Genomic DNA, 13,475 nt, shown 5'->3' with positions numbered 1-13,475 from the left:
CCTGTACTATGTTTCCAATGTTGTGTATCGGTTGCAGCAGTGAATGAGTAGCCAGCATTGTTAGAAATTGTAAAATTTTCAGGGGTGCAATGTCATCAGCATTGTAGTTTCCTGGCAGCACGGAGAAGTGTGTGCTTGGTTCACTAGACATGATGTGGAGGTGCCGGTGTTGGACTGGGGTGGATAAAGTTAAAACTCAACACCAGGTTATCGTCCAACTGGCTTATTTGGAAGCACGAGCTTCTTCATTGGGTGTTTGTGGAACAGAATCATAAGACACAACCACCTGATGAAAGAGCAGTGCTCCAAATGCTAGTGCTTACAAATGAGCCTGTTAGAGTATCACCTGGTATTGTGTGAAATTTAACTTCGCACACCCCAGTCCAACAGCGGCATCTCCAAATCAGGTACATAGTTCTTTGAAAGTTGCATCATTGGGACACAGGGTAGTGAAAGAGGCCAGTCAGGAGCCCTGGAGGACCGGAAGGTGACTGGTCCTCTTGCCAATCAGAGCCTTCCTATTGTCTGAATGCAGACGTTGGAACATGAGCTTCGGAAGCTGCTGCTGCTCTCTCTGACTGAAGACTGAGTTTGCTCCAGACTGTAACCTCCTTATTCTGTCAACCACCTGAGTGTATGGTACTCTCTTCACAACTCCTTTTCCATGTTTTGCATTCTGGGCTTCAATTTACGACTTGCAGCAACCGAAAGGAAAGGGAATGAATTCACGGAGCGGACAGAATCAGGAAAAGTTTGTTTCTAAACAGAGTGTTTCATGTGTGGAGTGAATGTAAAGAGGAAGTGGTGGATGCACATTCAGATGCAACGTTTAAAAGACATTTGGATAAGTATATGAAGAGGCACGGTGCGGAGGGATATGGGCCAAACACTGGCAAGTGGCACCAGTTTAGTTTGAGAACGTAGGCAGCATGGAATAGTTGGACTGAAGGGTCCGTTACTGTGCTGTCTAACGTAACTGTTCTGTCGTGGTCTTAAAACCATTTTCTTGCCTTCCACCTTCAACGTGGATACTGTACCTGCATCCAACACATAAACCATTCAAAATAAAAAAAAAACACCTCCTGCGCACAAAGAAATCCACACTTTATTGTTCAAAAATCAGATGAACTCAGCCTTGAATATATTCAATGACCCCCTAACTGCAGGAAGACATCCCCACTTCTAATCTCAGTTCAGCTGCTAATATACCACTTGCCTTGCTGCACCTGTCTGACAACTGGCATTGACTGATGTAAAAGGATGCTGCTAATCAAAGCACTGATCACACGGTGGTCTGGTGTCAGCTCGGGTTTGAGGCCCTGATTTCTCTGTCCTGTGTTGATCCTCCTGTTCCCACAGACTAACATGTCGGTCTGTTCTCAGCTCTGCTGGATTTCTGTTAAAGCTTTGACCCCGCCTTTTATAACTTCTGGAACGATAAAATATTCAATCAAGACCCAACCCACAATCTCCCAGCCTGTCAACCATCCTGATACAAGGTGCAGTCATAGCAGGGAATCAAACAAGAAAAGTGAAACAAAAATCATAAATAGGCGCACGTGCTTAATGTTTGTTCATGAGGAAATAAACCAGGAATAGGGGTCTCTCAGGAATCTTACAGTGCCCTACTTGAGGAATTCTGTCACCCTTACATCTATTAGTACCCAGCTATGAATTACAACAACATTTACACCAACAGGAATAAAGCATCTGCTATCAAATAGACAGAGATATACAGCACGGACATAGACTTTTTCCTCTATCTCATGCACACATGATAGATCATCCATGGTGGGAGTTTGTCTTTGTAGCATGATGTTTGCAAATACATTCTACTTTGCTCAAAGACTGCACAATCTGCAGGCAGTCAATACATGTAATATATTGTAAATTCCACTTTGAAAATAGATAATGGGCCCACTACCTTTTGGATGTGAGCATAAGTGGTGTAGTAAGTAAGTTTGCTGATGACACCAAAATTGGAGGTGTAGTGGACAACAAAGGAGGTTACCTCAGATTACAATGGGATCTTGATCAGATGGGCCAATGGGCTGAGAAGTGGCAAGTGGAATCTAATTTAGGTAAATGTGAGGTGCTGCATTTTGGGAAAGCAAATCTTAGAAGGACTTGTACACTTAATGGTAAGGTCCGAGGGAGTGTTGCTGAACAAAAAGACCTTGGAGTGCAGGTTCACAGCTCTATGAAAGTGGAGTCGCAGGTCAATAGGATAGTGCAGATGGCATTTGGTATGCTTTCCTTTATTGGTCAGAGTATTGAGTACAGGAGTTGGGAGGTCATGTTACAGCTGTACAGTTGGAATATTGCATGCAATTCTGGTTTCCTTCCTATCAGAAAGCCCTATGCAATGTTTGTTTTTGTTTAGCGGGCGGCACGGTGGCATAGTGGTTAGCACTGCTGCCTCACAGCTCCAGAGACCTGGGTTCAATTCCCGCCTCAGGCGACTGACTGTGTGGAGTTTGCACGTTCTCCCCGTGTCTGCGTGGGTTTCCTCCGGGTGCTCTGGTTTCCTCCCACAGTCCAAAGATGTGCAGGTCAGGTGAATTGGCCATGCTAAATTGCCCGTAGTGTTAGGTAAAGGGTAAATGTAGGGGGTATGGGTGGGTTGCGCTTCGGCGGGGCGGTGTGGACTTGTTGGACCAAAGGGCCTGTTTCCACATTGTAAGTAATCTAATTAATGATTGCTGCAACCTATTCTAAAATATGAAAGACTTAACAATCCAGGTTTGTTCAATATATCAGTTCAGTGGCAGGGCACTGTAATGTTTTCCTATCAATTCTGTGCCATATGATCTTATTGTCCACAATCACCTGATGAAGAAGCAGTGCTCCGAAGCTCGTGTTCCAAATAAACTGTCGGACTTAGCCTGGTGTTGTGAGATTTTTAACTTTGTCCAGGTTCAGATAGTGCCCAGGGATGTGCAGGTTAGGTGCATTAGTCAGGGGTAAATGTTGAGCAATAGGGGCATTGTGTGGGTGGGTTACCTTTCGGAGGATCGGTGTGTAGTCTTTGGGCCAGTTGGCATGCTCCCACACTGTGGGGAGTCTCGGAAGGGGAAGGGATTTTTGTAAACTGTGCAAGGCAATGCAGGCTTAGTGTGGGGGCCTGCTGTTGGCCTTGCCCCGCCCTTTGCTCCTCTCCCCTGTTGTGGAGTTGTCTAAAAAACAGCTACTCTTTCTCTGCCCTTTTTGCTGGGGAGGGGGGAGGGGGATCTGAAGCTGTAACCATGTTGGGACACAAAATAAAAGGTAACCAGAACATACTGCTGGGCTCAGGCTCTCATCGAAAGCTCCAAGCGGTTTTTGTTTTAAAGCTGCTCATTTCTTGCAGCCTTCTGCACTAAGTTTCCAATGTTGTGTATTAGATGGAGCAGTGAATGAGTAGCTGGTTTCGTTAGATACTATAAATTTTTCAGGAGTGCATCGTTTCATCGGCAGTTTACTGGCAGCACTGGGAAGTATGGGCTCTGTTCACTAGAAACGAGGTGGAGGTGCTGCTGTTGGACTAGGTTGGACACGGTTTAAAAATCACAACACCAGGTTATAGTCCAACAGGTTTATTCGGAAGCACCAGCTTTCGGAGTACTGCTCCTTCATCGGGTAACTGTGGAGCAGGATCATAAGACACAGAGTTAAGAGCAAAAGATCAATGTCATGCAACTGATGATATATTGACAAACGTAGATTGCTGTTAAATCTTTCATCTTTTAGAATGGGTTGCAGGTTTTAGTTCATTAATGTGTACATCGCAGTACTACTATTAAGTCATATTCTCAAGATCACTTAAGGTCTTTTTAAAAAACAGGTGACATCTCAGTCCAGACAATGCATGAAAGGTGTGAGAGTATCCCAATCTTAAATCGGACTGGTTCTATTTCCAAACTAGGAATTTATAAAATATTACATGGATTGACTACCTGCATATTGTGCGTTTTGTGCAAAATTGAATATATCTGCAAATATAATTCTGCAAATGCACCACATTGTTATATGTATGTGTGCAGCATGAGAGTGCGTGTAAGAGAGTATGTGTGCACATGCTTGGTAAAGTGAGTGTGATGGAGGAGAAGCCTGTGAAAGGGTGTGTGTGTTGGGGGGGGCGTGTATGTGTGTATGTCTGAGAGAGAACATGTGTATAGATAAAAGGTGATGGGTTGCATTTTGCCAAAATAAGGAAGGGCAGGGCTTGTACAGAGGGATATGGTGGGGGGGCGGGGGGGGGGGGGGGGGGTTCAGATATATACTTCTTTGAAAGTTGCATCACTGGTTGGAAGGAAGCTTCAGAAGGCATTCAGCACACTTACCTTAATTGTTCACACCATTGAATAAAGGAGCTGGGACATAATGTTGAAGTTGTACAGGATGTTGGTGAAGCCACTTGTAGAGTACTGAGAACGCTTCTGGTGGCCCTGTAATAGGAAGAATTCTATTAGAAAGGGTTCAGTAAAGATTTACCAGGATGTTGCCAGGACTGGAGGGTTTGAGTTGTAAGGAGAGGCTGAGACACTCTTCACTGGAGCACAGGAGGTTGAGGGGTGACCTCATTTGAGATTTATAAAATCATGAGAGTTATAGGGAAGATGAACATCAAACACAGCGAGCAGCGTGCGTGGTTATGTCGAGTGACAGGGGAAGAAATTGTGGCATTTGGACACTTTAAATCCATCAGGAACAGCATCTCCATAGAGCATATTGCGCATGTCAGGTGAGGTGCCGGAAGACTGGAGGTTGGCTAACGTGGTGCCACTGTTTAAGAAGGGTGGTAAGGACAAGCTAGGGAACTATAGACCAGTGAGCCTGACATCGGTGGCGGGCACCTTGTTGAAGGGAGTCCTGAGGGACAGGTGGTACATGTGTTTGGAAAGGCAAGGTCTGATTAGGGATAGTCAACATGGCTTTTTGTGTGGGAAATCATGTCTCAAATTTTGAGTTTTTTGAGGAAGTAAAGAGGATTGAGGAGGGCAGAGCGGTAGATGTGATCCATATAGACTTCAGTAAGGCGTTCAACAAGGTTCCCCATGGGAGACTGATTAGCAAGATTAGATCTCATGGAATACAGGGAGAACTAGCCATTTGGATACAGAACTGGCTGAAAGGTAGAAGACAGAGGGTGGTGATGGAGGGTTGTTTTTCAGACTGGAGGCCTGTGACCAGTGGAGTGCCAGAAGGATCGGTGCTGGGCCCTCTACATTTTGTCATTTACATTAATGATTTGGATGCGAGCATAAGAGGTACAGTTAGTAAGTTTGCAGATGATACCAAAATTGGAGGTGCAGTGGACAGTGAAGAGGGTTACCTCAGATTACAACAGGATCTTGACCAGATTGGCCAATGGGCTGAGAAGTGGCAGATGGAGTTTAATTCAGATAAATGTGAAGTGCTGCATTTTGGGAAAGCAAATCTTAGCAGGACTTATATACTTAATGGTAAGGTCCTAGGGAGTGTTGCTGAACGAAGACACCTCAGAGTGCAGGTTCATATCTCCTTGAAACTGGCGTCGCAGATAGATAGAACTGTAAAGGTGGTGTTTGGTATGCTTTCCTTTATTGGTCAGAGTATTGAGTACAGAAGTTGGGAGGTCATGTGGCGGTTGTACAGGACATTGGTTAGGCCACTGTTGCAATATTGTGTGTAATTCTGGTCTCCTTCCTATTGGAAAGATTTTGTGAAACTTGAAAGAGTTCAGAAAAGATTCACAAGGATGTTGCCAGGGTTGGAGGATTTGAGGTATAGGGAGAGGCTAAACAGATTGGGGCTATTTTCCCTGGAGCGTCGGAAGCTGAGATCTACAAAGGGGCATGGATAGGATAGATAGACAAAGTCTTTTCCCTGGGGTGGGGGAGTCCAGAAGTCAAGGGTATAGGTTTAGGGTGAGAGGGGAAAGATATAAAAGAGACCTACTGGGAAACTTTTTCACACAGAAAGTGGTACGTGTATGGAATGAGCTGCCAGAGGAAGTGGTGGAGGCTGGTACAATTGTAACATTTAAGAGGCATTTGGATGGGTACATGAATAGGAAGGGTTTGGAGGGATATGGGCCAAATGCTGGCAGGTGGGACTAGATTGGGATGGGATATCTGGTCGGCATGGACGGGTTGGACCGAAGGGTCTGTTTCCATGCTGGTTCAGCAAAAGCCATTCATGTTCTTCGCTGTCTGCAAAAATGGCGCAAATCCTTCTTCAAATGGACCAATGAGAAGCCAATTGTTGACCTGCAGCAACTGAAGAAAGTGAGTGAATCCAGGGAGGGGACAGAGTCGGGAAACGTTGGTCCAGGTCTGTATCTCAATTGGCAAACACATGGCAAATGCAGTCCCACAGTGTGAAGTTAGAGCCTCAGTTACGAACAAATAACTGCTGAAAGGAGGTACGTTGTTTAAATGGTGACATATTGGGATGCGGAGAAAGTGAGGACTGCAGATGCTGGAGATGACAGTTGAAAAGTGTGGCACTGGAAAAGCACAGCAGATCAGACAGCATCCGAGAAGCAGGAGAATCAACGTTTCAGGCATGAGCCCTTCCTCAGGAATGATGTGTGGATGTAAAAAGTGGCCTCAGCATCCTTCCACACCAGTCACTGCCAGTTGTCAGACGGGTGCAGCAAGCAATCAGCAAGGCAAGTGGTATATTAGCAAGAGGAAATGAGTTCAGAAGTCTCTGCAGTTAGGGGGTCATTGAATATATTCAAGGCTGAGTTCGTCTGATTTTAGAACAAGAAAGAAGTGGATGTTTCTGGGGGAAGGCAAGTAAAATGATTTTAAGGCCAGTACAGAATAGTTAAAGGGTCATACAGCACAGAAACAGACCCTTCAGCCCAACTAGTCCATGCTGACTATATTCACAAACTAAACTAGTCCCACCTACCTGTGTTTGGCCCATATCCCCCTGAACCTTTCCTATTCATGTACTTATCCAAATGTCTTTTAAATGTTGTTACACAACCAGCATCCACTATTTCCTCTGGACATTTATTCCACACACAAACCACTCTGTTTACAAAAAAGGTGCTCCTCATCTCTTATTAAAATCTTTCTCCTCTCACCTTAATTTGCGGCCTAATCTTGAAATGACACATGCCGTTCACCTTATCTATGCCCCTCATGGTTTGGAAACCTCTATAAAGAGAACAAAGAACCCTACAGCACAGGAACAGGCCCTTCAGCCCTCCAAGGCTATGCTGATCGAGATTCTCTATCTAAACCTGCCGCCTATTTTCTAAGGATCTGTATCCCTTTGCTCCCTGCCGATTCATGTATCTGTCTAGATACATCTTAAATGATGCTATCGATCCCAGCCCTACTGCCTCCACTGCATGAGGCACCCACCACCCTCTGCGTAAAGAACTTTCCATGTAGATCTCCCTCAAACCTTTCCCCTCTCACTTTGAACTCGTGACTCCTAGTAATTAAGTCTTCCCCTATGGGGGAAAAAAAAATTCTTCCTATCCACCCCTGTCTACATGCCTCATGGTTTTATAGGCCTCAATCAAGACCCCTCCTCAACCTCCTTATTTCCAATGAAAATAATCCTAATCTACTCAACCTCTCCTCATAGTTAGCGCTCTCCATAACAGGCAACATCCTGGTGAACCTCCTCTGCACCCTCTCCAAAGCATCCACATCCTTTGGGAAATCTGGCGACCGGAATTGTACAGCAGTATTCCAAATGTGGCCGAACCAAAATCTTATATAACTTTAACATGACCTGCCAGCTCTTGTACTCAATACTCCGTCCGATGATGGAAAGCATGTTGTATGCTGCCTTAACCACTCTACTGACAGACATTGCCATCTTCAGAGAACAATAGATCTGAAAACCCAGATCTCTCTGTACATCAATTTCCCCCAGGACCTTCCCATTTAATGTATAGTTTGCTCTCGAATTGCACCTTCCAAAATGCATCACCTCGCATTTGTCTGGATTAAACTCCATTTCTCTTCCCAACTCTCCAATCTATATTCTGCTGTATCATCTGACAGTCCCCTTCACTATCTGATATTCCATCAATCTGAGCGTCATCTGCAAACTTGCTAACGAGGCACCCGACACCTTCACCTTTCAACCTCCTGTGCTCCAGTGAAAAAGTCCCAGCCTAACCTTCAATCGGTGTGAATTCTGTCTGGGTCCCAATGTCGAGTCAGCCTGACATTTTGGATAGAAAAGCTCTGCATTTAAATTACGTTCTTGAGAAAGTTACTGAAAACAGGTCCTGGGATTAACATACCAAAGAACAGAACCCCATTCTAAAAGATGGAAGATTTAATCTAAATTGTTTTATGTATCACATCTCCATGACACTGGACTCCATTGGCTATAAATTCTGTGATCATGATCTTATTCTCCACAATCACCTGATAAAAGAACAGAACTCCAAAAGCTAGTGCTTTCATGTTATGGCAGTAGCGGGAGGTGTGGGCTGTATTCACTAGAAACAATGAAGCAGTTAGATACCACACATTTGAGGGGGAAGGGTGTATTACATGACCTCCCAACTCCTATACTGAATGCTCTGAGCAATGAAGGAAAGCAAACCAAACGCCTTCTTCACTATTCTATCCACCTGAAACTCCACTTTCAAGGAACTATGAACCTGCACTCCAAGGTCTCTTTATTCTGCAACATTCCCCTAACTGCATCAGTCCTGCCTGGATTGCTTGACCAAAATGCAAACCTCAGACTTCTCTAAATTAAACTCCAACTGACACTCCTCGGCTCATCAGCCGATCCCAAAAATTCTAATTTATAGTGAACTCTCTTTCCTCTATTATTCCCTAGAAGCGGAAAATCTCCATCCCACACTCTCTTCGTCCGTTTTCACTTTGTTGAAAGTGGAAGAATGGGATTGAGAAACTGATCAGCGATGATTGAATGGAATGAGCAGACCTGGTGGTCTAATTTCTGCTCCTATGTCTTGTGGTCTCTTGCTGTCCTGGACACCGTGAGAGAGAATTGGGACCAGCATTGATCCGATCATGACTGGATATGGATCTACCTGCATCTAGGTGGATGGGCTGGGACTTTTTCACTGGAGCATAGGAGGTGGAGATGTGACCTTATCAAGGTTTATAAAATCATGAGGGGAGAGATGAGGTGAATGACAGGTGTCCTTCCCCTAGGCTGGGGGTTTCAAGATGAGGGAGCAAATTTTGAATGTGAGAGGAGAAAGAGATTTTAAAAAGACTTGAAGGGCACAATATTTTTTATATACAGAGTGTGGTTCACGTGTGGACTGAATATCCAGAGGAAGTGGTGGGTGCAGGTACAGTTACAAGGTTTAAAAGACATTTGGATAATTACATGATTAGGAAGTGTTCAGAAGGGTATGGGACAAAACACTGGCAGGTGGGACTGGTTTAGCTGGTGAACATAGTCAGCATGGACTAGTTGGACTGAAGGGTCTGTTTCTGTGTTGTATGGTTCTGTAACTCGGTTCTGTACTTGTCTCAAGACCATTTTCTTGCCTTCCCCTCTCACATAAAAATCAGATGAACTCAGCCTTGAATATATTCAATGACCTGAAAATGTGTTGCTGGAACAGCGCAGCAGGTCAGGCAGCATCCAGGGAACAGGAGAATCGACATTTCAGGCATAAGCCCTTCTTTAGGAATCAAACGTCAATTCTCCTGTTCCCTGGATGCTGCCTGACCTGCTGCGCTGTTCCAGCAACACATTTTCAGCTCTGATCTCCAGCATCGGCAGACCTCACTATCTCCTCGAATATTCAATGATCCCCCAACTCCAGGAAGACATCCCCGCTTCTGAACTTAATTCCTCTTGCTAATACACCACTTGCCTTGCTCATTGCCTGCTGCACCTGTCTGACAACTGGCACAGATGGACACTGATGCCCCCTGAACATCCACGTATCATTCTTGATGAAGGGCTTGCGCCCAAAACCTTGACTGTCCTACTGCTCGGATGCTGCTTGACCTACTGTGCTTTTCCAGCACCACACTTTTTGACTCTAATCTCCAGCATTTCCAGTCCTCACTTTCTCCACATCCCAATATATCACCATTTAAACAATATACCTTTCTACTTTTTTTCACAGCAAAGGCTGTAACTTTACGTTGGGGTACTGTATTTGCCAACTGTGGCCTTCTCTACATCGGGGAGCATGAGCATAAACTTGGGGAACGGTTCGCCGAGCATCGCAGCAAGGTCTGCAGAGGCCGACCGGACCTCCCAGTCACCACCCATTTTCATTCCCCTTCCCACTCCCTTTCTGACATGACCATTTTTGGCCCTATCCATTGCCACAACAAACTAAAGTGCAAATTGGAGGAACAACATCTCATCTTCCACCTGAGCAGTCCACAGCCCGAAGGACTCAACAGTGAGTTCTCCAATTTCAAATAACCTCCCTTCCGTGCCCCTGCCCCTCCACCTCCTTGCCACCAACTAGGTTCCTTCCTCACATTCACCAACCAGGTCGTACCCTCTACCTATTTACACCTATCCCCACTTCATCACCCTGCCCTCAGCATACCCTTGTTCTGCAGCTCTCCCTATACTCACCCCTAGTCCTGAACAAGGGTTACACCCGAAACGTCGACTTCTCCACCTCCTGATACTGCCTGGCTTGCTGCATTCTTCCAGACTCCTGCTTGTCTGATTTGCCAATTGAGACACAGGCATAGACTAACTTTTCCAGAGTCTATCCCCTCGCTGGATTCATTCCCATTCCTTTCAGTTGCTCCAAGTCAACAATTGAACCCCAGAATGAAACGTAAATGGAAAAGGGGGTGAGAAAAGAGAGTACTGTACTCACAGATGTTGGACAGAGGAAGGAAGTTGCAGTCTGAGGTGAAGCTCAATCTTCATTCAGTGTGAGAGGAGGAGCAGGACCTTAAGAAGCTCATGGTCCACCTTCCGCATTCAGACAATAGGGGAGCTCCAATTGGCATGAGGACAACTCTCCTTCTGGTCCTCCAGTGCTCCTTATTTGTCCATCAAAAGTAGGTCTCGCCCCTTTTCTGCCGACAGCGAGGAACATGCCCAATGTTTTGGTGACACCGGCAAACATGTGCCCTGCTTGTTGACACTGAGGAGTGTACACAATATGCTCTGTAGCAATGCTGATGTTATTGACAAATTTTAAGTGTCCATATGCCTCAGAGAACAAAAAGGATTAGAGCCATAATTTGTTTTACACTATGTGCCTCGATATTTTATTGCTTTTGCATTTGTCTGGCTGCTCAATGTTTTTATGTCTTTTCCTCAGTGTTGGGGTGAAGTTCACAACTAGAGGGCATAGGTTTAGGGCGAGAGCAGAAAGATAGAAAAGGTACCTAAGGGGCAACGTTTCCATGCAGAGGGTGGTGCATGTATGGAATGAACTGCCAGAGGAAGTAGTGGAAGCCGGTATAATTACAGCATTTAAAAGGCATCTGGATGGGTCTTTGAATAGGAAAGGTTTGAGGGATATGAGCCAAGTGCTGACAAATGTGACTAGATTAATTTAGGATATTTGGCTGGCATGGACAGGTTGGACCAAATGGGTCTGTTTCCGTGCTGTACATCTCTATGACTCTAAATAATAAAAAGTATATTTTCCAAGTAACAAACTATACCCAGTTAAAAATCACACAACACCAGGTTATAGTCCAACAGGTTTAATTGGAAGCACACTAGCTTTCGGAGCGATGCTACTTCATCAGCTGATTAAACCTGTTGGACTATAACCTGGTGTTGTGTGATTTTTAACTTTGTACATCCCTGTCCAACACTGGCATCTCCAAATCATAACTATACCCATATTAACAAGGTTTAGTACACCACACACTTGCATTCTCAACAGATCCTGTCCCTTCAATGCCTGAGGAACATATACATGCTGGTGCATAATCTCCTTCACTAGTATTTACACACTACCCTCAGCAATTGCACAAGTAACAGCAAAGGGCAAACAGCACAAGGATTAAACACACAGTGAGGGGCAAACAGCACAAGGATTAAACACACAGAGGGGCAAACAGCACAAGGATTAAACACACACAGAGGGGCAAACAGCACAAGGATTAAACACACACAGAGGGGCAAACAGCACAAGGATTAAACACACACAGAGGGGGAAACAGCACAAGGATTAAACACACACAGAGGGGGAAACAGCACAAGGATTAAACACACACAGAGGGGGAAACAGCACAAGGATTAAACACACACAGAGGGGGAAACAGCACAAGGATTAAACACACACAGAGGGGGAAACAGCACAAGGATTAAACACACACAGAGGGGGAAACAGCACAAGGATTAAACACACACAGAGGGGGAAACAGCACAAGGATTAAACACACAGAGGGGGAAACAGCACAAGGATTAAACACACACAGAGGGGGAAACAGCACAAGGATTAAACACACACAGAGGGGGAAACAGCACAAGGATTAAACACACACAGAGGGGGAAACAGCACAAGGATTAAACACACAGTGAGGGGGAAACAGCACAAGGATTAATCACACAGTGAGGGGGAAACAGCACAAGGATTAATCACACAGTGAGGGGGAAACAGCACAAGGATTAAACACACAGTGAGGGGCAAACAGCACAAGGATTAAACACACAGTGAGGGGCAAACAGCACAAGGATTAAACACACAGTGAGGGGGAAACAGCACAAGGATTAAACACACAGTGAGGGGCAAACAGCACAAGGATTAAACACACTGAGGGGGAAACAGCACAAGGATTAAACACAGTGAGGGGGAAACAGCACAAGGATTAAACACAGTGAGGGGGAAACAGCACAAGGATTAAACACACAGTGAGGGGGAAACAGCACAAGGATTAAACACACAGAGGGGTAAACAGCACAAGGATTAAACACACAGAGGGGTAAACAGCACAAGGATTAAACACACAGAGGGGTAAACAGCACAAGGATTAAACAAACAGTGAGGGGGAAATAGCACAAGCGCCAGTAAAAGCAGATGGAAAGTGAGTGTAAGATGTCACTATGACAGGACAGGACAGGCCCCACATTCCTTCCCCTCCGTCCCCCCCCACAACCTGCCTCACCTTTCACCTCCCGGGCCCAGTACCTTCCAGGTGGCCCCATAGTTGACACAGGGGCCGCCCCACGACCAGTAGAACTCCACCACCCAGGCGGCCGACGAGTTCCCAAGCAGGCCCTTAACCCCATCCGCCTCCAGAATGCTCACCGGCTCCTGCCTGCTGTACAGCCGGCCGGTGTGGCCGTGACACAGCAGCTGCACCAGGAAGGCGGCGGTGCCCAGTGACGGGTGTCTGCCCCGGGCCGCGCGGCGCCATTTTCCTAACGGCCGCCCTCCCGCCGCTTCCCCGCTCGAGCGACTTCTCCTCCCAACCGCCTTCGCCCCCGCGTGACGTCTGCACGGGGGGGATGGGCGGGGCCGGGGGAGCCTCACCGTCACCAAGCAACAGCCACCTCGCGCGACAACTGCTCATTCACAAAAACAAACTCTCCTGTCT

At 45.9% G+C, this 13,475-nt stretch overlaps 1 protein-coding gene and 1 long non-coding RNA gene across 2 annotated transcripts in view; one reads left to right on the top strand and one right to left on the bottom strand.

Moving 5' to 3' along the window:
• The window catches only part of LOC148144182 (uncharacterized), a gene marked incomplete at its 5' end in the record, with an annotated part of 303,554 nt that overhangs the window by 235,694 nt on the left and 54,385 nt on the right, over nt 1–13,475 (top strand). The gene's annotated exons all lie outside the window — the stretch shown is intronic.
• On the bottom strand, nt 1,304–13,305 carry LOC148144183 (uncharacterized). The gene is made up of 3 exons (XR_015751420.1): nt 13,187–13,305; nt 4,323–4,427; nt 1,304–1,429 (listed from the first exon to the last, which is right to left on the bottom strand). It is a non-coding gene; the product is annotated as an uncharacterized LOC148144183 (long non-coding RNA).

The sequence above is a fragment of the Chiloscyllium plagiosum genome, unplaced genomic scaffold, assembly GCF_037043375.1.
Source record: "Chiloscyllium plagiosum isolate Xiang-an unplaced genomic scaffold, Cpla_swu_hap1 HiC_scaffold_27, whole genome shotgun sequence".
In the NCBI taxonomy this organism is placed as follows: domain Eukaryota; kingdom Metazoa; phylum Chordata; class Chondrichthyes; order Orectolobiformes; family Hemiscylliidae; genus Chiloscyllium; species Chiloscyllium plagiosum.
The sequence above is the reverse complement of the archived record's forward strand: the minus strand, read 5'-3'. Positions and strand labels throughout refer to the sequence as shown.